The sequence below is a fragment of the Strix uralensis genome, chromosome Z, assembly GCF_047716275.1.
Source record: "Strix uralensis isolate ZFMK-TIS-50842 chromosome Z, bStrUra1, whole genome shotgun sequence".
In the NCBI taxonomy this organism is placed as follows: Eukaryota; Metazoa; Chordata; class Aves; order Strigiformes; family Strigidae; genus Strix; species Strix uralensis.
Genome location: NC_134012.1, coordinates 98,515,340 through 98,542,256, shown reverse-complemented (window position 1 = coordinate 98,542,256; position 26,917 = coordinate 98,515,340). Strand labels below are relative to the sequence as shown.

The 26,917-nt window shown below is 41.8% G+C and overlaps 1 protein-coding gene across 4 annotated transcripts in view; it reads left to right on the top strand.

Moving 5' to 3' along the window:
• Positions 1 to 955: 955 nt before the first annotated feature.
• Positions 956 to 26,917, top strand: part of ST8SIA5 (ST8 alpha-N-acetyl-neuraminide alpha-2,8-sialyltransferase 5) — an 82,846-nt gene continuing 56,884 nt past the window's right edge. Inside the window, exons 1-2 of one of the 4 annotated variants that reach the window (XM_074855862.1) lie at positions 956 to 1,132; positions 4,146 to 4,228. The gene's annotated coding sequence lies outside the window, so the exon portion shown is untranslated. Of the gene's footprint in view, positions 1,133 to 4,145; positions 4,229 to 7,444; positions 7,537 to 13,619; positions 13,718 to 26,917 lie in introns of those variants that run through there. The other 3 variants (XM_074855864.1, XM_074855866.1, XM_074855863.1) reach the window with 3 other exon arrangements.

Sequence of the window (26,917 nt, the reverse complement as noted above, 5' to 3'; positions counted from 1 at the left end):
CTCAGAGTTTTTAATCTGTTTTCACTTACCCTGTTTTGCTCCGGATCCACTATTTCTCATACACATGCATAAATTTTTCCTATGCAGTGCCTGATACACTTTGGTCTAGATTCTGTTTTCTATTCAGTTCAGATAGATTTGGCTTGCTTTGTAGTGCATGGAATACTTGGGTTTTCCATGACTGTAACTGAGCCGAATGGTCCCATTGTCTATACATATTAATTTTGATAACATTCAGTGGTTTAGAGGATGGGTATTATCCATATTATTTGTACATGGGCCTGTGTAGACAGGCAGGACTTCTCTGGCTATCATCCAGGTTAGCCAAGCAGAAGGCAGCTCTGGCCTGAAAGCCAGAGAGCCTGGTTGGTCTGGTTTTGATCTAACAATGTCTTTTCTCGGGGAGCATGTTAATTCAGGGCTGGCACTCCATCATCATTACTGTATAGCTTCCACACTGGTGTTGCCCCAGATCTTGAGTTTTGAGTGCATCTGAAGAGGTCAAGTCTGCCTTTGCCTGCTTGTATATAGGATTTTCCCCAGAACAGTTTAAATTTGAACACTGCCTGGTTAAGAATGGCATCACCTTAGCCAACAATTTCGCTTGTTCTGTAAATCCAGGGTCTTATTTGTGTGTTGTTCAAATGTATTGACTAAAGTATCTTCTGATTTGCAGTATTAGTACTGGTAAGACACCGCAGTTAACTGAGGTCAGTCTGTAGCCTATTTGTTTTATTTACCAATCACACTTCTCTAAACCTACCTCTGAGGTTTTTTAATTAACAGCTCTGAGGGGATCCTCTGAAGACAGCAGGTTTATCCGTATTTCAGTAGATTACCTATTTGGATGTGATTTCTAGTAATGATGCATGAGATGAAAAAAATGCAAATTTATTACTAAGCCACCCTACAAGAAAAGCTTTCACTGTGGTAAGATGCCTGATGGGGCAACTGTTTCTTTACAACTGAGGATTCACATAATCTTTGGACCACTAACAGGGACCAATCCTGCAAATTTTTCATCAAGGAAGCAGTGGACCATTTACTTCAAAATGCTACTGTGAATCTTCTGCTTTACAATATTTCTGTATGAATAAAAGCCTGTGATGGATACGCTTATGGCAGCAAAAAGGTACCCGACCAATACAGTGTTAGCAAATCTGTGAAACTGATGCTAGTAAACCTGTAAAGAGTGGAAAAAGTGTAAAATTTTTGATTTTCAGGACTGTGGAAAGAAAATCCTATTAGTTGTAAGCTGTATGGTATAATAATCTTTGAAAGGCAGTGAATAATTTTACTACCAGCTTTTGGGATTTTCAAGGGTAGCACTGCTTCTAAAGCTGAAAGTTTCCTTAATCTGTTGCCATAGTTGGTTTTTTTTAACTTTGTAACCTCTCATCTCAAGCAGCCTGTGGGTTTGAACTCTTGACTATCCCACTAAATTTAGTCTTGAAATTCAGAGAATCAAGGGTATATAGTTATATATTGTGACTTTAACTTTTCTTTCCCGCATAGGCTTTTTCCTAACAGCATGCAATTCCTTTAAAACTATTAATCAGACAGCTGATGAGTTCTTTTGCTGGTTTTTTTGTTGTTGTTGTTTGTTTGTTTCAATTATGCATTGGCTGCAGTCAAGCAAGCAATCTCTTCAGGTTTTGCCTGCACTTCAGAAATGCCTGGGTCCATCTCATAAAATATTAGGCTTTTAACAGAGATACCTACACTGGAAGCCTTACTTAGCAATGAACAGAGACAGGCACTTCAGGAAGGCAGTTCATCTTTTTGTTTGCCTGTGATTTCTTGTGACTGAATGACTAGTAGAATATGCCACATGATATTATTTCTGCTCCTCCACTGAATGGTTTGTAAGAATATCTGGTATTGATACTAACACATACAAGCAGCGCGTATGATTTTCAAAAGTAATGTCTCTGTGTTGCCTTTATTCTGTTCTCCTTCAATCAGTGAGATTGCTGTTGTCATTGGTTTGAAACAGTTTGGCCCAATATGACTGTTTTTGAAAACCCAAGCTGTAAAAATGAGCATTTTGCAAAGACTAGTATGTGTAAATTTGAAATGGATCATGTGATCAGTTGTGCTAGTGAAACACCCTTGTCTACATATACCAAATGAACAAGAACATAACTGAGCCGAGTTCGTTCAGAGATGAGGGTTGGTCTCATAAATAAGGTACCCAAGTTATTCTGGGAAATGAATGAAAGACATTGCTGAAAAATTATATACTCTCTATGCCACGAGGTCCCTGCTTGTGAATGAAATTAATAATGTTTCCCTACCTTATAATAATTTATTATTATGATACATCTTATAATTAAGTATGATTATTTTAAATTGTAACATTGAATATGGTGTTATGGATGTAGAAGTAGTTATGTTTTATCAAAGACTGAAGAAAGTTCCGTCACAGTGTTCATTCAATTCTGGTTGTAAAACAGAATGAGAAGGAAGGGAAAATACGAGGAATGAAGTGTTTTTCTACTTCAGGAAGAATGCAGGCAGATTTTCTACAGTGAATTAAATAAGGACTACCACTCGGCTTTCTGGTAACTTTGCTACATTGAGAACATCTGCCAAATTGCACTGAAAAGGTCACATCTGTTTATCTGGGAGCAGGAGATGTTTTGTAATTGATTGCAAAGAATGGCATAGGCCAAGTGGCAATGCAATTAGGCTGCCCTGAGCAAACCCAATGTGGAAATAAACACAATGTCAAGAAGCTCTATCTGGAACGAGCAGTCTCGGTGAACCCGTGTGTGCAGGATTTGAAGTCTTTAAGGAGTCTCTGGATCTTCATTGCTCAGGAAGCGAACAGATTAAGACTGAAACCTCCCAGTTTGAGCCAGAGCTGGCAGCCAGGTGCCGTCATTGGTGAAACCACTGCAAGCACTTTCAAGTCTGGGAGGGAGGAGTTGACGCTTCAAAGCTGGGTTGGATCAGCTGCCTGGGGCATTCAGACTTTATCTCGGGCTACAGCCCGTCAAGGCAGATGTACCCCTTTGAGGCAGTGGATATTACAGGGCTAAGGCGCAGTGTGAGACGACTGGAGGAAGGGCACCCTCACTGAAGGCGGGTGGCTGTGGAACAGCCTTCCACAGTGATCATATTAATTCAGGCTGATGAAGCTGATCTAGAGTTTTACCATCTTCCTTTCATATCACAACTGTGGTGAGGCTTGTAATAACCAATTTCATGCATTTCTTTTTTTTTGAAAAGGTAATTCAATATAACCCTCTTCAAGAAGAAGGGATCCAAGATAACTCTCTTAGACCTACTGTGGGGAGGTGAAAAGCATTACCACTACAATAAAACCACTGTTAAATATTTCTGCTTATCTCAGTGATGATAGGATAGCTACAAGAGTTTTTTATGTAGTCTCTCATTCTTCCAGGGACTCTCATCTTCTAACATAACTTCTTCCCCCATCTAGCAGCAGTCTTGAGCAGTTTACTATAATGATGAGTGTGTTCACTGTAAAAAATGGCATTATAAAACCTGACTGTAATCAGGGTTAAAAGTGTCTGTTGTGGTGTTGAACATTTGCTCATGGTCAGTCCTTTACAAAGCAGTATTTTCCATTTTACAAGCAGAAGGATGATTTTTATAATGTCTTTCTCCCCCAGTGCTCACTGAGAGCTGAAAAATAAAATCTGTTGTGTTTAGTGTCCCTGACATAACTGAGGCATCAGGTTTCTGCAAAACAGACAATTTTGTCAGTGACACATGAGACAAAGTAGCATCCAAGCCATTCTTTCTAGTTTTTATTTGGTCATAATGCCAACAGGTCAATGGATCTGTTTTTGTCATTAGTGGGAATAGATAGGATTTTTCTTTTTATCTTTGGCTTGAGCATGTTTCATAATCAAATGTTCCTTTAAAGTTGGGAAATTACACTAACATCAGAAAAAAGAAAAAGAAAATTTCTCTCTTAGGCACTGCCATATGTCTTTCCAGGTGGAAATACAACAGGGTGCAGTAAGACAATGATTGAGGAGGGACCCTGTTGTGCTTGGCTGTTGGAAAGCATATGGTGCAATAATATTCCAGCTCTGAGTGTGAATTTTCCTTCTCTTTTCTGGCAAATATGATTGTTGTAATATATATTCAACTATTCTGTTTGTGCCTAGGAATAGAGTGCTCCTCCATCTTCAAAACTACCTATTAGATCAGGTCCCACTTCAGAGAGAACCCCAGAAGAAATGGAGAAGAGGTATGAAAAATTTCCTCACTAGTTGTCTGAACCATCTTTATAATGTAGAAGAGGTTACAGAGGTTTGGATTTCAGTTGCCTTAATGGAGATTTTAGGGTGCCGGAGTTCCAGGAGAAGGAAACACTCCCCATCTTGAAGAGGTAGCTGCTCCAAAAGAAAACAGTCCTGGTCCTCAGCCAATTTTTGTGCCCCTGAAGTAATGCTGAGCTGCAGTTGACTTGGTCTCAGGGCTTCCTTCCTAGCCTTAGAGGTGACTGCATGGAAGGTATTGGATTTCAGAATTTATTATTTATTGTTTAACTTTCTCAGTGCATTCTTTGAGGCATGACGCTGCAGAAGTGTTAGCAAAACCTGAGTTCCCATCATCCTGCTCTCCTGTGCTTGGCCAGGCATGTCTAGGACTACACAGTGAATTTCACATCTTCAGGGCCTTCATTTGTGTGGAATCCAGTTATGTGTAATCGGACATTACAGCAAAAAGTAGAAGTAGTCATATTTTTTTCAGTATCATGTTCCAGTATCAGGTCAGCGTACAGTACAGCTTCTGAGTGAGGCTGTTGCTTACAGCTTCTGAGGAAAAAGACATAAATCTCTGTCCATGCAGATGTCCATGCAGGAAAGTTTGTCTGTAATCATAAGCAGTTTAATGGCTAGCTTCTACTCTGAAGCTGGAGGGGGTTTTATATCTCTGAAAACATAATTATTATCTCTAGAGCTGTTATCTCTAATGTAACTGTGGGTATTTCCATTGTCCAATCCTTTTCAAAAATCCTATTAGGCCTTTGACCTCTATGATATCTGTCCGCACAAAATCCCTTAGAGCAAAATTAACCCCTTACGAAGCTCCCTGCACATATACCACAGAGGGTATTTCTACACTGCAGGCTTTGTGCATTGTGGTGTCCACAAAGGGTTAGCAACCTGAGGCTGTGTTTGCCAGCGTGGCTGAAAGGAAGTTGTGGACGCATATTTGGGCAAGGCTGTAATCTGCCAGCTTTGCAGTGTGGTTGCAGTATAGCTGTAAATAACAGGCTGAAATACGCAGTTGTTCACTACATTCCTAAAACTATCTGTGCCTCTATCTCTCTTCTTCCTTTCCTCTTCCTGCCTTCCTTGCCTTGCCTTATCTCCTTGTCTGTTGTCCCCAGAAGCTGAAAATGCAAAGTAATGCAAACTAACTCAAACTCACGCACAGTAGATGCAAAACAAGCAGATTCTGTTATAAACTGGAATCTTACTTGTGCTTCCAGGCAGTGACTTGTAAGCATCACCCAGACAACCAGAGCAAAAGAAAGTAGCAAGGTTTTCTAACGGTAACTGTGGACACTGCTATGTTGATAACAATGTCCCTTGGAAGCAGTAGGACCTCATCTTGTCCCTGTCATAAGCACCAGATCTCTTCAGTATCCGGTGCCTTTTTAACATTGATGTCTTTTAATCTGCTTTGTTTCTTTGAGGGATATCTCTCTGTGAATAATCACTCTTGAGATACTTAGTCTGGATTTTCCATTTCTCCTTGATCCTCGGGATCTGATGAAAACATCGTTCTCCCTTTCCTCTTTACTGCCTTTTCTGTGGGAGGAAACAAAATTCTGAAAAACTCAGAAATGTCACCTTAAGGAGTTTATAATCCTTTCTGTCCATCTTATGCCGGCCCACTCTTATCTGGTGGTGGTGATGGTGGTAAATAAAGGATGAAGTCATATTTCTATAAGTGTAAACACAGTAAGGAGTAAAAACACAGAGAGAAACATATATAGCAAACCTCCACAATTCTGATAACAACTCTTTAATGAGAAGTTTTGAGAAACATTCCCATACACTGTAGGGCTCTGAGGTGAGTTTATTGTGGGGCCTACGGTGCTGGGAGCTCCTTATGCCCACTGACTCTTCTCCATCAAATGCATACTTGTGTGGCAGAGAAAAGCTTTATCCCTCCTATTCATTTTTCTCCCAGGGATCCTGCAAATGTATCTTGTTTAGGAAGTCTAGCCTACCAATGGGAAAGTTGGAGGATGGTATAGTCATTAATTTCACTGTGTTAGAGTCCAGATTTAGTGGTGGTGCGTTTTAAATAGAATGAATTGCCTGGAGCTTGGGGAGAGCCCTTTCTAAGTGGGGATATCAAGTAAACTGCTAAGTTATGACAATTACAGAGATCGCAAATTGTTCCAGAAATGGAGAAGCCCTGCAATGTAACCTCTTGGCCATTATCTTATCTATGTGAGTGTATCTAACCAAGCTTGCACATTTATCCAACTTTAAAACTTCAAACCTGATTTGAGGTGTAAAATGTGATGGAGAGTTGATAAGGCAGGGACATTGCTCCAGATGTCATCAGCAATCTGTTGTTATTGTTCAGTCCTACTGGAGATCTACCTGGAGGCTTTTAGCAGGAGCAGAAAGCTGCTTTGTGCTGTGTGTTAAACGAACAGTAGCAGGCAGTCCTGACCTCGATTTGCTATTAATCTAATAGCCCAGATTCTGCAAATCTTAACCTATTTTGTGTTACCTCTGTGCTCACGTGATGGCCCCACACAGGTCAGTGTTTGAGTCAAGTTATTCATGAGATAGTTCGCAGGATTAACCTGTAGATTCAGCATTTAACTCAAAATTATGCAGGTAATAAGTCTTCCACCCCCTTTTTTTTTGCTTTTCAACAGCCATACCTACAAAGAGCTGCACTGATTTAGAATTTTAGATTTAGAAGCTTGTTCACATTTTAAGAGGAATAAACCTCTTCAGAGACAGTCTAAATGCTTCTTTTAGATATAAAAATAAAGCTTGGTAGTAGAAATGCTCCTTAGAGAAGTTTTATTGACTCCAGGGGATTTCAGTGTCACTGGAGCAACTGAAAGAGCTGTTTCCAGCAAAGGCAAGGATTTAGCTCAAGAAAGAGACTTCCCCCAACACAAACAGTTGTCACATAAGAGAGAAAAGCTGCAAAAGAAAAAGGGCATAAATTACAGAGTGAATAAAACTTCTGCTTCCCTGCAAACATCCCTTACAAAGTCTTAAGCATAGGAGAGCTTTCCAGCTCACGGTGCAAGAGCCAAGGCAGGGGGTGGGTTTCGTGGGCCGGGCTGAAATTTGACATCAGGAGGAAATTGAAACTCAGCATTGGTGGAAGCTGGCTGTGATGCAGAGGTGAAGGCTGGAGCTGGCTTGACGCTTAGGGGAGGTGAAAGAGGGGGACAGCCCGCGATTCAAAGAGCGAAAGATGCAGGAGTCCATGAGTGGCAGTGGAGAAAGAAACAGAAAGGGGCAATCTGGCATAATGGGAGGGCAGCCGCAGCACGTGTAGAAGGTAAATAAGTAATCGCAGTAAAATAAGGGGCAATTTGGTTGGAAAATGTCTGGTTGCTGCTGCTCTCCTGGTCAGGCTGGATTTCTTGCAGATGGTGTGTGCTGTTCTCTCTACAGCACATTTCCGATACGTTCATGCAAACCTTAACAGGAAATCCAGCTCCATAGATTTGCATAGATTTTTAGAGCTGCGTTAATCTAAAAGCTTGTTAAAAATTGTGAATCAACTCCAAACACAAAAGAATTAGTTTTCAAATCGTGATTTTTTTTAAAAAAAAAAAGTAAAATACGTTTGTATGGAAGAAAATGAGAGTTCAAAGACAGGCACAGCACATCTGTAAGATGCATGCCTGTTATGGGAGGGGGGATTCCAAGCTAGAGATCACTTGCAATTAACTGCTGAACTTCATGTGTGCTTTAGATTGCTTCCTTTAGGTGTGTTAGCATGCTGTTAACACCTGCGCTGAACATAGCTGCCAAAAATCTTGTAGTATTTAATTAACTCTAATAATAGTTTCATGTTTTAAAGAGAATGGTGTGGAATTATAGAAGTAGGAAATAAAGAGGGATCGTAATGGAAACTGACTGTGTGATGAAGTGTAAACAAATCAGAAGTCAAATTAAGTCCTATTAAATCTGACTCAGATATGATTTGCCTCAACTTGACTTCTCTGGGGTTGCAGGGTGTTTTTCCTGTGCTACCTAAGTAGTATTTGAGCATTGTGCAGATGCTGCCAAGTCAATCAAACGAACAGTCATTTCAGCACTAGCATGAGTTTTAGGGATGAATAATAAGGGCATTCACTGAGGCTGCAGGTCATACAGGACCCCATCAAACTAAATAACAGTGCAGATCATCCAGTATGTGGATGGGAATGGGAGAATAAAGAAACACGTGTCTTAGAATCTGACCCTAAAAATGTGACATTGGCTCCACCCTTGAAGAAAGAGATTTAAGATCTTATTTCCTGTTTCCAAGTAAATCTCTTATCTAGGATCTAGTATCCACTATCCACCAATATGTTGAGAGACCACGATAATGAATCTCCATCTCATCCAGGGGAGGCTGCTAGCAGCACTGCACCTCTCTGACATTACATGCTCTAGTTACATGCAAGGTTTTTAAGAGTGCTGAAACATCACAGAAAAAAGATAGAAGCCAAGATTTCAAAAAATGACAGACCAGGACTTTCCAAATAAACTCCAATAGAGAAAATGCAGCTTATTTCATTTTGTGCCTGTTTCATGGGCAAAAAAAGAATGCTTAGCTATACCTGCAGGAATGCAGAAACCACAAAGACAGGCTGCAGTAGCTGCAATTAATTGCACTACAGAGGGATGATGATGCATCACCCATGTCCTACTACAGTTTTGCTTTGAAGAACTAAATGACTCTCCAGCCACCCATTCAGCCCTGTGCTCAGCCCTGTTTTGCACCCCGTCTCTGCGCAGAAGGCCAGGATACTTATGTACATAACTACCTTCTCAAAAGACTTTTTTCACAGATATATCAGAATGAGGTATTTGATGGAGTAATTAGGTGTAGTATTTTAAATTGACAGTAACCAAACAACTTGATTTTTGCTCAGAAATGATCCAAATTTTGTAATGGACAGGGCCAAAATAAGCTTGGTTTAGTATCGACGTACAGAAGCACATAAATCTGTTTCTAGAAAAATTCTAAGATTTCTACAGCATGTGAATGCATCGTTGTTTTGATAGACTGCAACTGGTTTTGGTTAAGGTATTTAAAGACTACAGGTATTTTTGACCACCAGTGTTGGTTTCCTCCTGATCGAAATCTTTGCTTTTACAGAGTGATTTTATTTGTAGCTGTTATTCGATTTACTGTAATATTTACTTATTTTTAGAAGTCCACTTCATCTTTCAGGCACAAGTGTGTATTTCTAAAGTATTACAAAACAGCAGTGTTTTCTTGTCAGGAAGTGAGAAAATGGGAGTAGTTTGTATTTGCATTTATATAGAATCTTCTCTCAAAGGATATAGAAGCACTTTGAAAATACTAAGTTGCCCAAGATCCAGGAAATTTTCGTTAAAAGGTTGTGTGATATTTGCACATCTATTGTGTGATGAAGGCGATGCAGCCAGGAGTCTCTGACCTCCAGGATTTACGTGGGGAAGGGAACTTGGAAAAATGGAAAAGTGTCTGTCTCATTAAATAGGTCAGGTGTTCATTCTCTGACTCATAGATATGATACGTGGGGAGCCATGCATGAAGGAAGGGAAAACCTTAAGTTGTTGCAAAGTTGACAGATAGCTTTTGGAGCTGAAGTCTAACTGTCTACAGCTTTGACAATTGGATCAGTACAGCTTTGCTACTATAGACAGTATTGGTATAGGATTTAATTAGAATAATCCCTTTATATTGAATTCTGGGAATGTCAGTTTGCTAATTCTACCTCTAGCTCCTCTTCAGACCATTTTTTACTTGGAAAGCATTTTTTTAAATTGGGATGTGGGAGCCTTATTAGGTCACTGAAAGTGACAGACTAGAGGTGTAATCAGTAGTTCATTGTCGGGAAAGAGGATGCCAGAGAAGGTGTTGCAGGTCAGGTGAATTGCTCTAATGGGACTCAGAGTCACAGAACAAGAAAATTACTCTTTGTTGCATTTGCTCGTCATCAGCAATTATAACCCTTAGTGTTCATTTATCAACTTTCCAACGATTCCCCAAAAAGTTAATATGCATTTGCCTTATGAAACTCTCAAGAGTGTGGTTCTTACTATTAGGGTATTAAGATGTGAAAAGGGTTGTTGTGAATTATTTACATTTATTGCTTATAACTGTCAATAGAGTCTCTCTTAGGAAAATTAGCTTTCATTAGTACAAGAAAAATAGGTTACTAAAAATCTCTCTGGGTTTTACCAGCAAGAATATAGACCCACCATGGAGCTTTTAGCTCTCTTTTTTCAAGAACAGAAAGAGAAGTACAACTCTGAAGTGAAATGTCACCCTACCATCTTTGCCCTTTAATGCTAAGTTAGAAGAGCATCCTCTGTGTGACAAGTTTAAAGACTGACAACATTCTTAGCTACTTGTGTGGTTTTAGCAAAAGGCTTCTTTTTGGACCTATAACACTGGGGCGAATCAGCAGTTTCAATTTGTGAACTCAGTTATTTATATCCTGACTTGAGATCTGAGAAGGAAATAGCTGTTGACCTGTTTTTACTGGCAACGTGAGAACTATGTGCTCGGTTATCAGTTCTGTTTTGCTGCTGCTCCTGTCGATATCCCGTAAGTGATTTTACATGTAAAAATTGTGCGTGATCATCTTTTTTGGAGGGACTGTATATTCCATGTGATCCTGGCAAGCATTCAGTGTTTTGTAGTTCCCAAACTATTAACTGCTATCGCCTCTTTTAAAACATTTTCTTATTTTTCAATCATATTTATTTTACAGTTAATTTTAAAATTTTGTAACTTTTAATATTTCAATTCTGATATATTTTTCAGTATCCTAGTAACGATCTTTTATCTATCAAAATTCTTTCCTTCCTTAAGTTGTGTAGTTTGTGACATTTCTAGAGGGCAACATTCTGCTCTGAAAAGCAAGTATCATCCAGTTTTAGTGGATGTCTGTGTTTGTATGTATTGATGTAAAGATAACCATATACACATTAAGAACCTCCAGTTCAATGGATATCTAATTTTTGGAAATAAGACTACAACCAGCGAAATTTTCTTAGCACAGGCAGCCTCCTAGGCCTGCAGCTGAAATTGATATACTTTCCAGTTAGACAGCTAATAAAAAAAAATCAGTTTCAAAGAGCAGATTAAAAGTACTGTAGATATCTATCTGCTTCACAGTAGATCTATTATGCAAGAAGTTTGTATTCTTTATGTTATATGTTGGAGTAATCCACAGCTTTTAGTGTCCTATGCTCTGGAATTAAAATCACATGAAAAACGGGAATATTATTTCTTGCAAAACATTTTGAGCTCAGCAAAGGTGGCATGGCTCCTACTGCTTTTCATCTAAGCTCTTGACACCTGTTAAGGCTTAGGACAGAATGAGAGGTATTATTAGGTAAATGACTCCCACATGCAGTGCTTTCCATTATGTGACAAAAAAAATTGGTTTCAGTTAGGGGTGAAAGCAAATTGCTTGTGGTCCTAGACCTCAAATCTGGTTAGATGGTCTGGGTCACTTAGCAAGTTATTTCTTATATGATTTTTTAACTGTTGATTAATTTTTGACATCACTACATAGATAGATAGAGAGGAAAGAAAATCTGTCCTGAGACGATTCACTAAAGTTTTGTAGAATTTCAAAGCTAATTTATGAAGTGGACTCCTGGAAGCATTCGTTCAAACTTTACAGGAGGCTACTAAGAGAGACTGTGGGATCTCTGTCCTTGGAGATGCTCAAAACTTCACTGGAGAAGGCCTCAGGCAACCTGTCACAGTTTCAGCATAGGCCTTGCTCTGAGTGGCATGTTGGACTAGAGGACCTCCCGAAGTTCCTAACTTCATAAATTAATCTGTGATTGTATGAGGTTTCAGCTCTATGAATGTGAGAGTTCAATCCCAGTTTAGCCATGGGATGTTGTAGTTTGAGCTGAATAGATGCGTCACCCTGATCTTAGTTCCCATTACATATTCAGAGAGTATTTGGCTAGTACTGATGCTCCCAGTCTGTCCTTCTGCATTCACCATTCATTCCATGAAGTGTCTCCAGCTTGATACTTCTCCTTTCTTCCAGGAATCTGTGGGTGATGATGAAATTTTAAATGATAACATTTAAATTAAATTATCATATTTAGATGAAAACATCCTGTTTTCTTGGTTTCTCTCCCTACTAATAGCAAGTAGAATAGTTTTTAAAGAGGAAATAATTTAAAACAAAGATATAAGAAGGAAGGAAGGTGGTTTGGATGGGTGACAATGTCATCTGTACATTGGGTTTAATCCATGTTAGGTGGTGTAGTCTTGGATCTGCCACTTCCACATTATGGGGTCTTGAACAAAAGTCACTGTATTGCTGGATGCCTTAACCTGCCCAGGGCTTGGGGACGAAGCTTTCTACAGATAAATCTGGGCTGTGGGCATCAAGCCAGCTTGGTGGTCAGTGGCATGGGAGTTCACTTACCAGAGGACTGAGCTCAGCCCAGCCCACCAGCCTACAAAGGTGGTGGAAGCCTGAGGAAAACCCTGGCACATAACGACTAAGGAGGCTGCAATGTATTTTCTACAGCCATATATATATATACATATATATGTGTGTGTATATATCTGCTCTTCTGCATCATTGTGTAAACTCAGACTGCCTCATTTTGATATTGAGCAGGAATCAAAGTTGCTACACAGGTGTCAAAAATAAGTGAATGAGGCCTTATTCACCTCTCAGTAATGCAAAGAACCAGAGCTCAAGGATGTTAATAGTCATTTCTACATCATCTAGACCTGAAGGGAGAGGGAAATAATATCAGGCTTGCCCATGACAAGCTGTAGGATGACACACGAAGGTTAGAGGGACGGGGTGCTAGCGAGGGCCCTCAGACTGTTGTTCTGAAACATGCTGGCTACAATGCAGGACTCTTGAAGTCTTATGGAGATGAGCCAGGGGACCCAACAGGGCAACACCAGTGAAATACCTCAAAGGAATTAAAGGGTATTTCTCTAAAAAGGTGACACAGCCGACAGTCCAGCTGAAATGCCTCTACACCAATGCACATAGCATGGGCAACAAACAGGAGGAGTTGGAAGCCACTGTGCTGCTAGAAAGCTATGACCTAGTTGCCATTACTGAAACATGGTGGGATGAATCCCATGACTGGAGTGTGGTTATCAATGGCTACAGGCTGTTCAGAAGGACAGGTGAAGGAGGGGTGAAGGGGTTGCCCTCTACATCAAGAAATGGTTAGAATGTGAAGAGCTGTCTCTGAAGAATAGCCATGAGCAGGTTGAAAGCTTATGGGTATGAATTTGAAATGGAGAGAACAAAGGGAACCTTGTGGTTGCTGTCTACTACAGGTTCTCTGGTCAAGGGAAGCCTATTGATGAAGACTTCTTACTCCAGTTACAGGAGGCATCATGCTCACAGGCTCTCGTCCTGCTGAGGGACTTCAGCCACCCCGACATCTGCTGGAAAAACAGCATGGTGAGCTCTAGGCAATCCATGAGGCTCCTGGAATGCACTGAGGATAACTTCTTCAGCCAGGTAATAGCCCTACCAGAGGGGACATGATACTGGACCTGTTGGTCACCAATGCAAGCGAGCTAATCAGCGATGTCAAGATTGGAGACAGCTTGGGCTGCAGTGATCATACACTGGTGGAGTTTGCAGTCCTCAGGGATATGGGTCAGGTGAAGAGTAAAGTCAGGGCCCTGAATTTTAGTGAAGCAAACTTCCAGCTGTTCAAGCTAGTCAGTAGGACACCCTGGGAAACTGTGCTCAGGGACAAGGGAGAAGAACAGTGCTGGCAGATCTTGAAGAATGTTTTTCATAGAGTGCAAGAGCTCTTGATCCCCAGGTGTAAGAAATCAGGAAAGGCAGGCAAGAGAATGTGGTATGGATGAGTTGAGACCTGCTGGTCAAGCTAAAGGGCACAAAGTAAATGCACAGGCAGTGGAAGCAGGGACAGGTATCCTGGGAAGAGTACAGGGATGCTGCCTGGTTGTTAGGGATGGGGTCAGGAAAGCCAAAGTGCAGCTAGAGCTGAACTTGGCGAGGGACGCAAAGAGCAATAAGAAGGGCTTCTACAAGTATGTCAGCCAGAAAAGGAAGGTCAAAGAAAGTGTGCCCCCTGTGATGAGCAAGACTGGCAAACTGGTAACAATGGACAAGGAGAAGGCTGAGGTACTCAACTCTTTTCCCTCAGTCTGCACTGGCAATCCCTCTTACCACACCTCTTGAGTGGATGGGCTGCAAGACGGGGATTGGGGGAACAAAGTCCCTCCCACTGTAAAAGAAGATCAGGTTTGAGAACATCTGAGGAACCTCAACATACATAAGTCTGTGGGACCTGACAAGATGCATCCCAGAGTCCTGAGGGAATTGGCTGATGTAGTTGCCAAGCCACTCTCCATGATATTTGAAAAGTCAGGTGAAGTCCCTGGTGACTGAAAAAAGGGAAACATTGCACCCATTTTAAAAAAACGGTAGAAAGGAGGACCGTGGGAGCTACTGATGTGTAAACCTCAGCTCTGTGCCTGGGAAGCTCATGGAACAGACCCTCCTAGAAGCTATGCTAAGGCACATGGAGGACAGGGAGGTGATTCAAGACAGCCAGCATGGCTTCACCAAGGGCAAGTCCTGCCTGACCAACATAGTGGCCTTCTGTGATGGAGTGACTACATCAGTGGACGAGGGAAGAGCTACAGATGTCATCTATTTGGACTTCTGTAAGGCCTTTGACATGGCCCTCCCCAATGTCCCTCTCTAGTTGGAGAGATATGGATTTGACATGTGGACCATTTGTGGATGAGGAATTGGCTGGATGGTCACATCCAGAGGGCTCAATGTCCAGGTGGAGATCAGTGACTAATGGGGTCCCTCAGGGATCTGTACTTGTATGAGTACTGTTTAATATCTTCATCAATGACATAGACAGTGGGATCGAGCGCACCCTCAGCAAGTTTACTGATGACATCAAGCTGAGTGGTGCAGTTGACACGCCTGAGGGACAGGATGCCATCCGGAGGGACCTGGACAAGCTCAAGAAGTGGGCCTATGTGAACCTCATGAAGTTCAACAAAGCCAACTGCAAGGTCCTGCACCTGAGTTGGGGCAACCCGCAGGATTGAGAGCAGCCCTGCAGAGAAGGAGTTGGGGTACTGGTGGAAGAAAAGCTGGACATGAGCGGGCAATGTGTGCTGGCAGCCCAGAAGGCTAACCATATCCTGGGCTGCATGAAACATGACCAGCAGGTTGAGGGAGGTGACTCTTCCCCTTCACTCTGCTCTTGTGAGACCCCAACTGCAGTGCTGTGTCCATCTCTGGGGCCATCAGCACAGAAGAGAAATGGACCTGTTGGAGTGGGTCTAAAGGAGGCCACGAAGATGCTTGGGGAGCTGGAGCAGCTGAGAGAGTTGGGGGGGTTCAGCTGGAGAAGAGAAGGCTCCGGGGAGACCTTAGAGCGGCCTCCCAGGACTGAAAGGGGCTACAGGAAAGGGGGGAGGGACTCTTGATCAGGGTAACGAGGGTAACGAGGGGTAATGGTTTTAAACTAAAAGAGGGGAGATTTAGACTAAATACGAGGAAAACATTTTTTACAATGAGGGTGGTGAGGCCCTGGCACAGGTTGCCCAGAGAGGTGGTAGATGCCCCATCTCTGGAAACATTCCAGGTCAGGTTGGACGGGGCTCTGAGCAACCTGATCTAGTGGAAGATGTCCCTGCCCATGGCGGGGGGGATGGACTAGGTGGCCTTTAAAGGTCCCTTCAAACCCAAACTGTTCGATGATTCTGTGATTCTATCATTAATCTCACTTAGTTTTAGTTGTAGAAAAGCTAGAGCTCTCGTCTAAGCTAGTCATTTAAGCCCCTTCTGTAATGAGTGGGGAGAGAGAAGCACACCCAATGGCTGATTTGCCTGTCTGCCTACCTTAAAAAGCAATGAAACATTTCTGGAGATGCCTGTTTTCATCTGCTGGCTATAGCAGGGGTCTGCTGAACAACTCGTCTAGAAATCTATCACTGAAGGAGCTAACATTCAATCAAATGAATCCTGCATTTTACACACCACATACATGTTCTGAGCAGGCCCATAGCAAGACCCAGCATGTGTTTCCTCCAGAAGGGAAGCTGGATTTAATTTTTTAAAAATTTCAGTTCAGAAAAAGCACAATATATATCCTTAATTAGACATACATGTAATAAATGTTATCAAGATTGAGCATTAATCAGACTTTTTATTTGCTGCTTCTAATATAATATGCTTTTTTTTCTCTTTGTGTATAATGTGACACCCAGAAAATTTAGTTTCTATTATTTACAGTAAACAGAGCAAAGAACCACAGGTAAAGCAATCTAGTGCCTGAACTCTGGAAGTTGGATATGTAAAAAGAGGACATTTAGATCATGAACTTTAGCAGCCAGGTACATTTTTATGCAATTTTTTTGTCAGAAGGTACTCTGATAGTTTGGTATGTTATTTCCAGTTAAGATTTTTGAGTGAATGGACATTGCATTACTATTTTGTGTTAAGAATTATCATGTAAAGAAAAAATAGGGCTTGTCGTTCTCCTTAACCTACATGTGGGATGTTCATTGATTCCCAGGGAAACCATTAAGGTAGGATTTGAAGATTACAAATGAGAAAATATGATAAAGCAGAGTTGGAGGCAGAATCTCTTATAAAAGCCTCTGAGAGTGAGTAACCCTAAACATTAACTAGATTTGAGGTTCCCATTAGTGAATGAGGACTTAAGGATTGATCCTAAGAGTATGCAGAGTATTAAATGATACAAAGCAAAGTAATTTTAGAGATGTGACATGGTGTTTTCAGCCTACATAATACTTTAATCCTCAGACCTACTATTCCAAAACCATCAGCTGTGGTTAATCAGGAATCCTTACAGCAGGGATTGAAATGGCCAGTTCACTCCTTTTTTCCAATCAAATTTTGCTCTCAACTGCACTGCTGTCCTATGTACTTGTGAAGGTAGGATTCTGTACATCATTTGGATCTTCTTTTGACTGCAAGCCAAATGAAAAATTGCGTTTGACTTACCTGCTATACAACCTGGTTAGTTTTCCCACTGGACATTCATGGGGCTGTAATAAAAACCCCCAGTGTTTGACTGTTTTACAATGTGTTTTAAAATGTGTTTTCAATGTGTTTTTAAGAGATCTGGACAGACCCGAGCCATTGTTCCTGACCTAGTTCTGTACTGGAGCTGTTCCATAGGATGGGGGATTTTTCAGTCTGGCTGGTTCATGCCATTTAGCTGGTGCCTCTGACTTCCAGGTACCCTCTTAGCTTCTTATACCTACTCCCTCAGAGTTTTCCTTAGGCAGGGCAGGAGGGATCATACTGGGCTTCTAGCTTAAGCCCTCCTGGGGACAAACAGGAAGGCAAGCAGTGGTACACATGCTGAGTGACACATAATTTCATCGTCACTGCCTTTAGCTTACAGGGATGCTACATCTCTTTGCTAACTAACCCATGTGATGATGCTCACCATCCTTTCTGAGTCAGATTAACTCCTTCCTTGAGGCTGAAAGGAGCTGCCCAAGTGTCAAGATAGGCAGAGTCCTTGCATAGCTTGTCTCTATTTTTGCTCTTTTTGCACATGATAGTTGACTCTCCAGACCCTGAGAAAGAGCTGTTACCCTCTCATACTAAGCCAACACTTGAGCAATAGTTGAAGTCAGTGGCTCTGGCTTGCTATGTGAGTTCTTTTCAAATCAGGCAATGAGTGATGTGTTGTTTATCTTTGCTGGGAAGGAACGAATTGTAATAACCTGCCATAGCCAGAGTTGACCATTGCATAACCACACTAAAAGTCATCATCCAGGGGCTGGACTGAGAGACTCTTAAGCTTGATACCAACTCCTGGTGTTGAAAGTTTGCCCAGCTGGAGCTGAAAGAGCTGGTCCCCTCTGTGCATGGCTGATGTGAATGACGCTGCTGGCTGCCCTTTCTCCTGTGCTGGTACATCCCTCTGTGACGGGTATGGAAAATCTTTGCTGCACACTGGCATGTTGTGAACTTCCTGGGGGATGGTGTGCACTTCTCCATGCGCAGTGAGGCCAGGTGGACATGCAGGAGATGCAGTGCAGTGGAGCTTTGCAGTGGGTGGCGTTCATAATCAGAGTGTTCTTCTAAGGTTGTTTAGTAATGGAAGTGTCATGGATTAATTCTTCATCTGCTCTCACTAGGTGGTATTTCATTTATCATCAGAGATCCTTGCTTTTCAAGAGTTTATTCCTACTCAGTGCATGGCTGGAGACTTAAAAAACAAAATTCACATCTTGTTAGTTTATTGTAATTTTGAGAACTCATAACCCATGGTTATTATTTTGCCTGAATCTCACACTTTAAAATATAGAAGAGTTTGTGTCCTTCAGAGTGGCCTTGAATGGCAGTAGCACAAAGAAAACGATCAGATGCCATTAGCAGCTGTCTGCTGGATTAATGGCCAGCAAAATCTGGTGAAGATGCCTGGAGTTTTCTAGCATCACTGTTGTGATTTTGTATATAATTGCCCACGAGCAACTACACAACCAGCTCAGCCACAGCATCATGCTGTTGGGCCTGTGCACCTGCACATCCCCGCCCAGCTTTCCAGCTGAGGCAAATTGAGGCCAAGCACCTCTCCCAAGGTTGTGCAGTGAGGCAGTAGCTCTCCTGAAGTTAAAATCCCACAGCTCCACATGACTCTTAGGCTTTTTGTCCTGGCCATTTGTGTGACACATCTTTATCTTCCTGATTACTTGGACAGGCTGGTTTTGTTGGAAAATCAGCCTGTGCTGGGCAAAAACAGGGAGATGTGATATGATGTTGTCCAAAGATTTCAGCGAGGCTTGCTTGAGAATGCCACAAGTCACTTATTCAGGCCATCATTTTACAAACACTTTCAGCTGACAAAAGCCAGCACAGCTGCCAAAAGAGTCCATTCTTCTCACCCCTTCATCTCCAGCTTCCCTGCTTATGCCTCCCTTGTAACATCCCCTCCCCTGTTTTTTGGGAGTGTTTGTGTGCTTGTGCAGTGAATCTGGACTGGAAAGCTGATCCACATGAAAACTAACCTTTTAAATTCTTTTTCTGCTGGGTTTATTCTAAATTGGATTACCTCTCTGACAGTTGCGAAACGTCCATGCAAATACTAATGCTATACAAGAGAAGGAGCAGGGCAACAGCAAAGACAGGTAGCTGAGAGCAGGAGAGGTTTGCTTTCTCTGTTGGTAATACCAGCTTCAGCCAGGTTGTAGTAGTTGTAATACTGCAGCTTCCTGTTATGTTCAGCCATTAAAAAAACATTCTGTCCTGGCACACCAGGAACTTTTCTGTAAAATAGTGTAGTCCGGAAGACCTAGTTGCAAATGTTTGAGAAAGTGGTAATTTTTTTTTTTTTTCCAGTTAGGACCCGTTAGACCAGATGCTGCATTTTCATTAAGCAACTGCGCAGATGTAGGAAAGTCAAAGGAAACCCCTTCTGTACCCAGAATGATATAATTTAGTCTCTTCCAGAGTCAGGAGATGCCGCGTTGTCCCAGGGTAGCATGCAAGTTGTATCACAGTGCACAGACCAGGCTGCGGATGCAGAAATGTGAGGGGAGAAGAAAAGGCCTTTGACAGCCTCCCCAAGCTGGGAGGCAGAGGTCAAAGGGGAAGAGAGCTGTTGTACATTGGATGTTTGATTTGTTGGAATTTGTTTAGTGAAAAAATGTTTCCCAAAGCTCCTTTTCTGGGCTCTGGGCTATGTTCAGAAAAGGAGGTAAAATAACACAGGGGGAAAAAGTTAACTCCCTAACATCAGACATGGAGAAGGAGTGATATCCACTTCTGGCTATCAAATTCTAAGTGTGAGGGGGGAAACTTCACCCTCTAGCCTGCCTCAAAAGAGTTGGGAATACAGAGGTTCCCAGTAGCATGTTCAGGAAGTTATGTTATCATGGATACTCTGGAGAACAGGGTCTGACCAGCTCCTGGGAATCCCTTATACCCACCTTTGTGCCTGTTATACCAATGTAGCTCATCTTTAATATGAGCAGAATTTTCAGGGGAGATGCAGATTTTTAGCAGTGATAGCCTGGCTGAGACCAATGAAGATCTCAATTACCTTCCCTCTTATTTGTCATGAAGCATCTGTAAAAGACTGGAGTCTAAGCAAAATTAATCAGGACATGTGGGGTTTGAGGTACCGACAGAGCCTTCGACAAGGTCTGAAACAGGGATGAAAGTATGGGAAATCATGACAGCATCAATTTGAGACAAGCAAAAACTGATCTGCACTAAAAAATGTCTCCTAAAGAACACAGTCTCTTTTCTATGCTTGCTGCCAATTGTACTTGATTAATCAGGTTTCTGTGGGGGTGTTTTCCTTCGCTCCATTCCTAACAGCATATTTTTCCATAAGTGATCTTAATCTTGCAGATAATTAATTGCCTGCAAGATCACGACTGTTCCAAAGAAGTTGCAATATTTTGCCCTTCAGAAACTAATAACGTTCTTGTTGGAAAGCCATAAATACCTTTTCAAGACATCAGCCCCACAAAGATATTTGTACTTTTAAAAGTAATCATTGTGTGTTTTCCTCCCCACAAAAAGGTGGGGTGGGAGTTAGGCTGGTTTTCATCCTGTGGAGTTGATTGAAGCTTTCCTACTGAAGTCTATTAGATAGTTTCAAACCAGGGAGCATTTATGTGCAATACACCTGTTCCCAATAGCTCCCCCACCTCCATAAAGACAGCTGCAGCAGAAAGTCCTATTCACTCCGGGGAAAACACATTTTATAATAGCTTCCCATCCCCCAGCCAGATGGGATCAAGCTGAGGCAGCTGCAGTCCAGGTCCCATGAGAAATACTACAAAAAGTGCAATTAAAATAATTAGTTAATGCCTTTTTTATCCAGCATGGTAACAAATAGGGAAAAAAGCTTGAAATAGCTTTCTGCATATCAGTCCAATATGATATTGGATGCTTCCCAGGATTGCTCTAATCTTTCCATAGGGCTTTAACAGAACTTGTGGGTGCTTGGCCAGTTGCTGGATTAAGGATCTCTATTACCGATGGTAACAGGGATAGGTTAAAGCCACTTGCACAGTAGATTTTGATGAGGAAAAAAAAAAAAAAAGTAAGTCTGAATTGATAATAAAGTGATTTAGACTCTGCTTCCTCCCTTGGAAATCAAGATTGCTTCCCATTGATTTAAGCATGTACTGGCTTAGGTTCTGATTAAGCAGAATTTGCCCGATGATTCAACTTTATGGGGGATGTACAAATGAAAAATACATGACCAAATACATCCCTGGCACAACTTAGTGAAATCTGGCATTTACCCAGTCGTCATATGCTTGTTGTTTGAGGGTTTCTCTGCTAACCCTCAAATGGTGCAGCAAGCGAAGATTTCTTTTGTAGACATTTTAGTTCCTTTTCCTGACGTGTTCATAACAAGTAAAGCGGTGTACCAGGAACAGTAGCCCCAGTAAGCTGTATTTGTCATTGCCATAGTAGGTGGTATTTAGTCTGCAGCCAAGTGAGATGACCAAAGGGTGAAATATAACCTAAAAACCAGGGCAGATTCTCTTAACAATCTTTGTCTTCCCTGATGTCACTCAGATTTCATCCAGGGGCCAAATTATGCAAACATGAGTATTTTTTCAATTTATATTCCTGTCACTGTTCCCTGCCATCCCTGTGGGGGAACCTGGAGGTCAGGCATCTTAGCGAAGGCCATGAAAATAAGGGAATGTTGAATAATAAATGCTTCAGGTCATGCAAGCTGTTCCTATCTCCTAGCCTCCTGACAGATGATTACAGAATAGCCTAGCTGAGGAAGTTTTGAGTGGCTCACACAGTGATTCTGGGGTGTTAGTACACAATCTGTGAAGCTGTCAATGCTCTTAGCCTTTGCATGGGTTGTCAAAGGAGTTTCTGAATCTCAGTAAGTGCTTTGCCACGTGGCAGGGACTTTCAAAAGCTACGTGCTATATAACTGGGAAATTCCTTTTAATAGTATCAAATTATTTAATTTACGTTGCTTTTTAAATTGTTTCAGTTCTAGGAGAAAAGTTATTTTAAGGTATCTGGTTTTCTTTTATTGTCTGGAAACGTAACTGCCCCCCTCTCCTTGCCCCAGACCATTTCTGAATGTTACTGGGAGGAAGAGATACCATGACTGCCCAGATTTGCCTTGTCTTCCTTTTGACTGTGAAAGGAGGGTTAATAGTAGAAGTGGGAAGAAGGGTTAGCAAAGGGGAGTGCTAGTCATGTGGACAGAATGCCAGCAGCCAAGCTGGCACATGTTGTTTCATTCGCATGAAAATATGTTTTATTCATTTTCTGATGATCATCTACAGTAGCTATGAAAAAGAAAAAAGAGTACTGAAGTAGTACTGGAAATCTAGGTGAAATTCGGTAGCTTTGTACCCCTTCAATGCAGGGGGCTGCAGGAGATGTGAGTTTCTGTGACAGTTTCACTGGAATGAATCTAGGCACTTTCAGTGGATTAAATATTAAGGGAGAAACATTCATAGCTCACTTCCTTATGTTATTTACTTGGCATTAACTTCAACTTGTTGTCATGCTGTTTTCACACTTGGCCCTCTCACCAGCATTTAGGCATCCACCATGCTGATACCTGCAGCTGAAGTGGTCATCTTAAACTCCCATTTTAGTCAGGAAAATACAAAGACAGTTTTAGGATGTGATTCATTTGACCTAGCTTAGAAATGTACTTTAGCATGAAAAGAACTGCTAGTCTCCATGGAGTATATTGTCTAAATCTCAGCTAAGTGCACGGAGAGTTTTGGTAGGCTGTAGGCACATACATTTATGGTGGGAGCCAGGTACATCTATGTTTAGTGCTATTAATACCTCGATTTCCTGGTACCCGTGATCTGTGTGTGATGCTTGTCTGTCTTAACCAGATGATCCTGGGGCATGTCAAGTAGTTCAGGATGACAGCACTTAGGGAAATGAATCCTGTGCCTAGTCAGGTGGATCCTGCTCTTGCACTCCTCAGAGTGACAAAGTCATACGTTAAAAGGCAGAAGAGTTTTTTTGCCTTACGTCATGTGGAAAGCTTCATGCAGTTATCCTTGTTACTCCTGCGGTACACCTGCAAGGCCAGGAAATGCTATGATTGCTAGTTCAGAAATGAGGGAGGAGATGCTGGGAAGGGTAAAGATACTCATCTGCATGGCGTATGGAGTGTAAGGTGAGATGACTAAGTGGTAGATGACTCGACTGCACCATGCAGAAATCACAGTTCAAGTGCTGGAAGCAGCCATGCTTTCACAGAAATGACGTTTTGCTTTCCCAAGCCAGCTTGGAGATCTCAGCACTGCGGGGTAGCTCTGCCCAAAGTCATGAAGGAAGCCTGGTGATACATGGAGCTGAGCCCAAACCTCCTCCTATTTGGCAAACGATAGTTAGGACTGTTGTACCCCCCTTGGGATGAGGATAAGGATGAACTCGGCTTTGGGCCTACTGGGAGGATGTTTAGGGTTTTATGTTAAAAAGGGATTGGATAGTTCTGCAAAAATAGCAAACTAGGGAATAGTTAATGATTTTTGAATTGAATCTCTTACTTTTAATATTAATAACCTATTAAAACCAATGGGGTATGAAACACTTGGAGCTGATGTTTGAAGTCAGCTTGGATGGATATTGTTGAACTGTAACTTTTTTGTAGCTCTGTAACTTTTCACTAGCTGCTGGGAAGATAATACTGTTAACAGGAACATGTAAGTTAAGGAGCACTGGCATGCCTTGATGGGAGAGTGGGGATGGCAAGGAAGGGCAACAGGCATGAAAAGCAGAGTCAATGGCTTTCCTGCATATTTCAGAGAAGGGTGATGTGCTGGTTCCAGGCAGCAGCTGGTGAATTCAACTATGTATTTGACATTCAGAGTCATGCTCTGCTCTGTGTAGGGCCAGTCAGAGCTTTCAGGGATTTACCAGGTGTGTGGCCCAGAGCAAGGTATGTATTCCTGTGAAGGTGGTGACCATCTAAACTGAGATCATGTGCCACAGCACAGTGTTTATTGTGAAAGCACTGATTTTTGCAGTGCCAGCCAATTCCTCTGCTTTGTCAACTGGATGGAGCAATGCTGAGGAAAAAGGCATGTCCTTCCTTTGCAGAGAGCAGGTGGATGCTATATGTGTAGATCTGAACTACAGCTTCCTTGGATTTCCAAGCCAAACCTGTAGTGGTATCCAAGGCAAGGGGTTAGCACCTGAACCTGAGCTGTCAGAGGGAAATTGATGACCATGCCATAGTTCCTTGCTGTGTGGAAAGGCCTTAAGTTCCCTATTGCTTTGTATTTGATAGCGTGCATTTTTCCACTTGGGAAAAGTGAATGGAAAAACTCTACCCAGGGCGGTGTATTGTGAGGGGTGGCTACAGGCCTGAAGGAGGAGAAGAAAGAGAAAGTGGGAGGCTAGAAGGCTGTAAAATAAAAATGGGTAAGGGACAATCTTCATACACCCTTTCAACCTTCCTTTTGATTTCCTTGTCTGTTAAACCTTAGAGCAAAAGTTTAATCAGTTTATAATGACAGTATGCAGCAGTATAGCATACATCCTCTATAATCTGTCTTTGCCACAGTAAAAATAAGAGGAGCATTTAGTGTGATTATTGCCCCTTTTGTTAAACAAATATTTTGCCTGTGATTCCAATGGAGGTGGATTGGACATTAGCATTGTTCTTTTTTTTGACAGCTACTCTCATAGACTGCAAGGACCCACAAACAGTACTAGTTATGATTTTTGTTGTCACATCAGGGGAGAGCTTTCTTCATCCATTAGCCAACTTTTGGACCTTTGAAACTTTCAGTGTGAATTTGGCACTATGGTTCATTTTCTTAAGTGCTGCATGAGTTGCAAAAGAGGAATACTGATTTGGCTGTGTGATCCACATCTGTGAAATGGGAACCAAGGTAACGTGACAAAATGAAGATCCAAAATGCAGATACAATATTTAATTTTAAAGTCATTATGAAAAAATAGAAAAAGTAGAGTATCTTCCTTGGTGACTTTTTGCTGTTTAATGTCCCAGCATATTGAATCACATTTGAAAGTTAAATGCATTGAAGAATATGTGTGGAGACTGAGCCCAAATAACCATGTTTTTACTGTGCTTGAGCTCCAGATTTATCTTCCTTCTTTACTGAGGTCCAAAGCCTTAGTCAGTCACTGCCACTAGCTGCTTTGTTGCTGCTGTTTCCTCATGTGGATCTTATTTATTGTCATTTGACAGAAACTAAAAATGCAGTTCAGAAAATGCTTTATCAAGAGTAATTTCTTCCCAGCAAGACCTTTTTAGCTACGCAGTAACATGAAAGCATCAAAGTGCCAGGAGAACTTTTTTAAAATAAACTGCCCTGATACTAAAATAGGCTTTAATTGATTGAGAATTGCACTGAGCCTGACAATCTCAACCATTTATTATTATTTTTCCTTTCAAGCTTCAGCTTCATGTGATTTAAAGTGACTGAATTACAATTCCCACATACCTTTCTACCCACAGTGCATAAAAAACCCCCACGCATGAACTTCTTAGCTCCAAAGGAGCTGCTGGATACACCTGGAAGAATATTAAAAAGCTGATTGAAAGTGAAGTCTACATAAAGGTGGTGATGATGGGAATGTTCTGCAAAAAAGCCCTGTTCTGGCTAAATGCCATGCTGTGCTTCCCTCTCCTCAGGGGAGAGCTCTCCTGGAGATATCTCTCCCTGTCAAAGACATTTCCTTAATGTCTTCTTGTAGAACACTGGATCCTGTAGGCCAGATGCTGTCGCAACTGCCTATGTTGGAGATTAATAATAGGCTGTGGATAAACTACCACTCTGTGTTCTCCATTTTAGGTTTTTAAAACAAAACACAACCGAGTGGCTGTACTTGGCTAGTTAAATAAAAAACTTCTTGCAGGCTCTCTAGCAAAAGGCCAGCACCACCACCAAAGACTGCTGATAAATGTGCAAAACTTTCTGGCTGATGGAAAAGGGTCTGTACTGGCAGTCCAATGCTAGAGAGAAGTAAGCACTGGAAATACATTGAGTATTGTGAATGGGGTCAGGTATGGGGTTTCTTCTTGGCAGTATGTTGTGGAGGATGGAAGTCTGGTCAGACATTCATTAGAGATAACTAGTGATACTTTTAAAAGTATTTCAGCCATACTCCTGACATGGTTGGGTGTGCAACCAGGAAAAGCACGGATCACAACATACAGCCTGGGGTGTGTTTTTATACTCATGCCAGTACAATGGGGCTCGTGGGACAAGGGTAGCTGCAATCTCCCCAAAGGCTGTGCTGTGTTCGGGTCAGAACAACTCCCAAGCTAGCCCCAAGCTTCAGTTGAGTATCATAGCTCTCGACAATTCACTGCAGCTAAGAGCCAAACAAGGATTTTAATTTAACTCCCAAAATTTCAAGAGGAGGAAGATGCTTAATTACCCTTTTGGCTGGGGCCCTCAATCTCCCTGTCCATCTCAGCACTGCCTGTGACAGTGCAGTGACATTTATGTTCACAGAGCCAGCAAAGCTCAAACTGCTGGTAGAGGTTAGGGGTGATCCAGGCCCTGTCTGTGGATTTGTTTCTCAGTTTGGGTGGCCAGCTGTCCCCTTGGGACTCCCAGACTTGCTGGTCAGCAAAATGGATCATTGTTGCCTTAGGTTTGCATCCTAGTACACGTTTGCAAGCTGAGCAGGTTGCATGCTGTCAAAAATCACCTCTAAATTACAATTCCT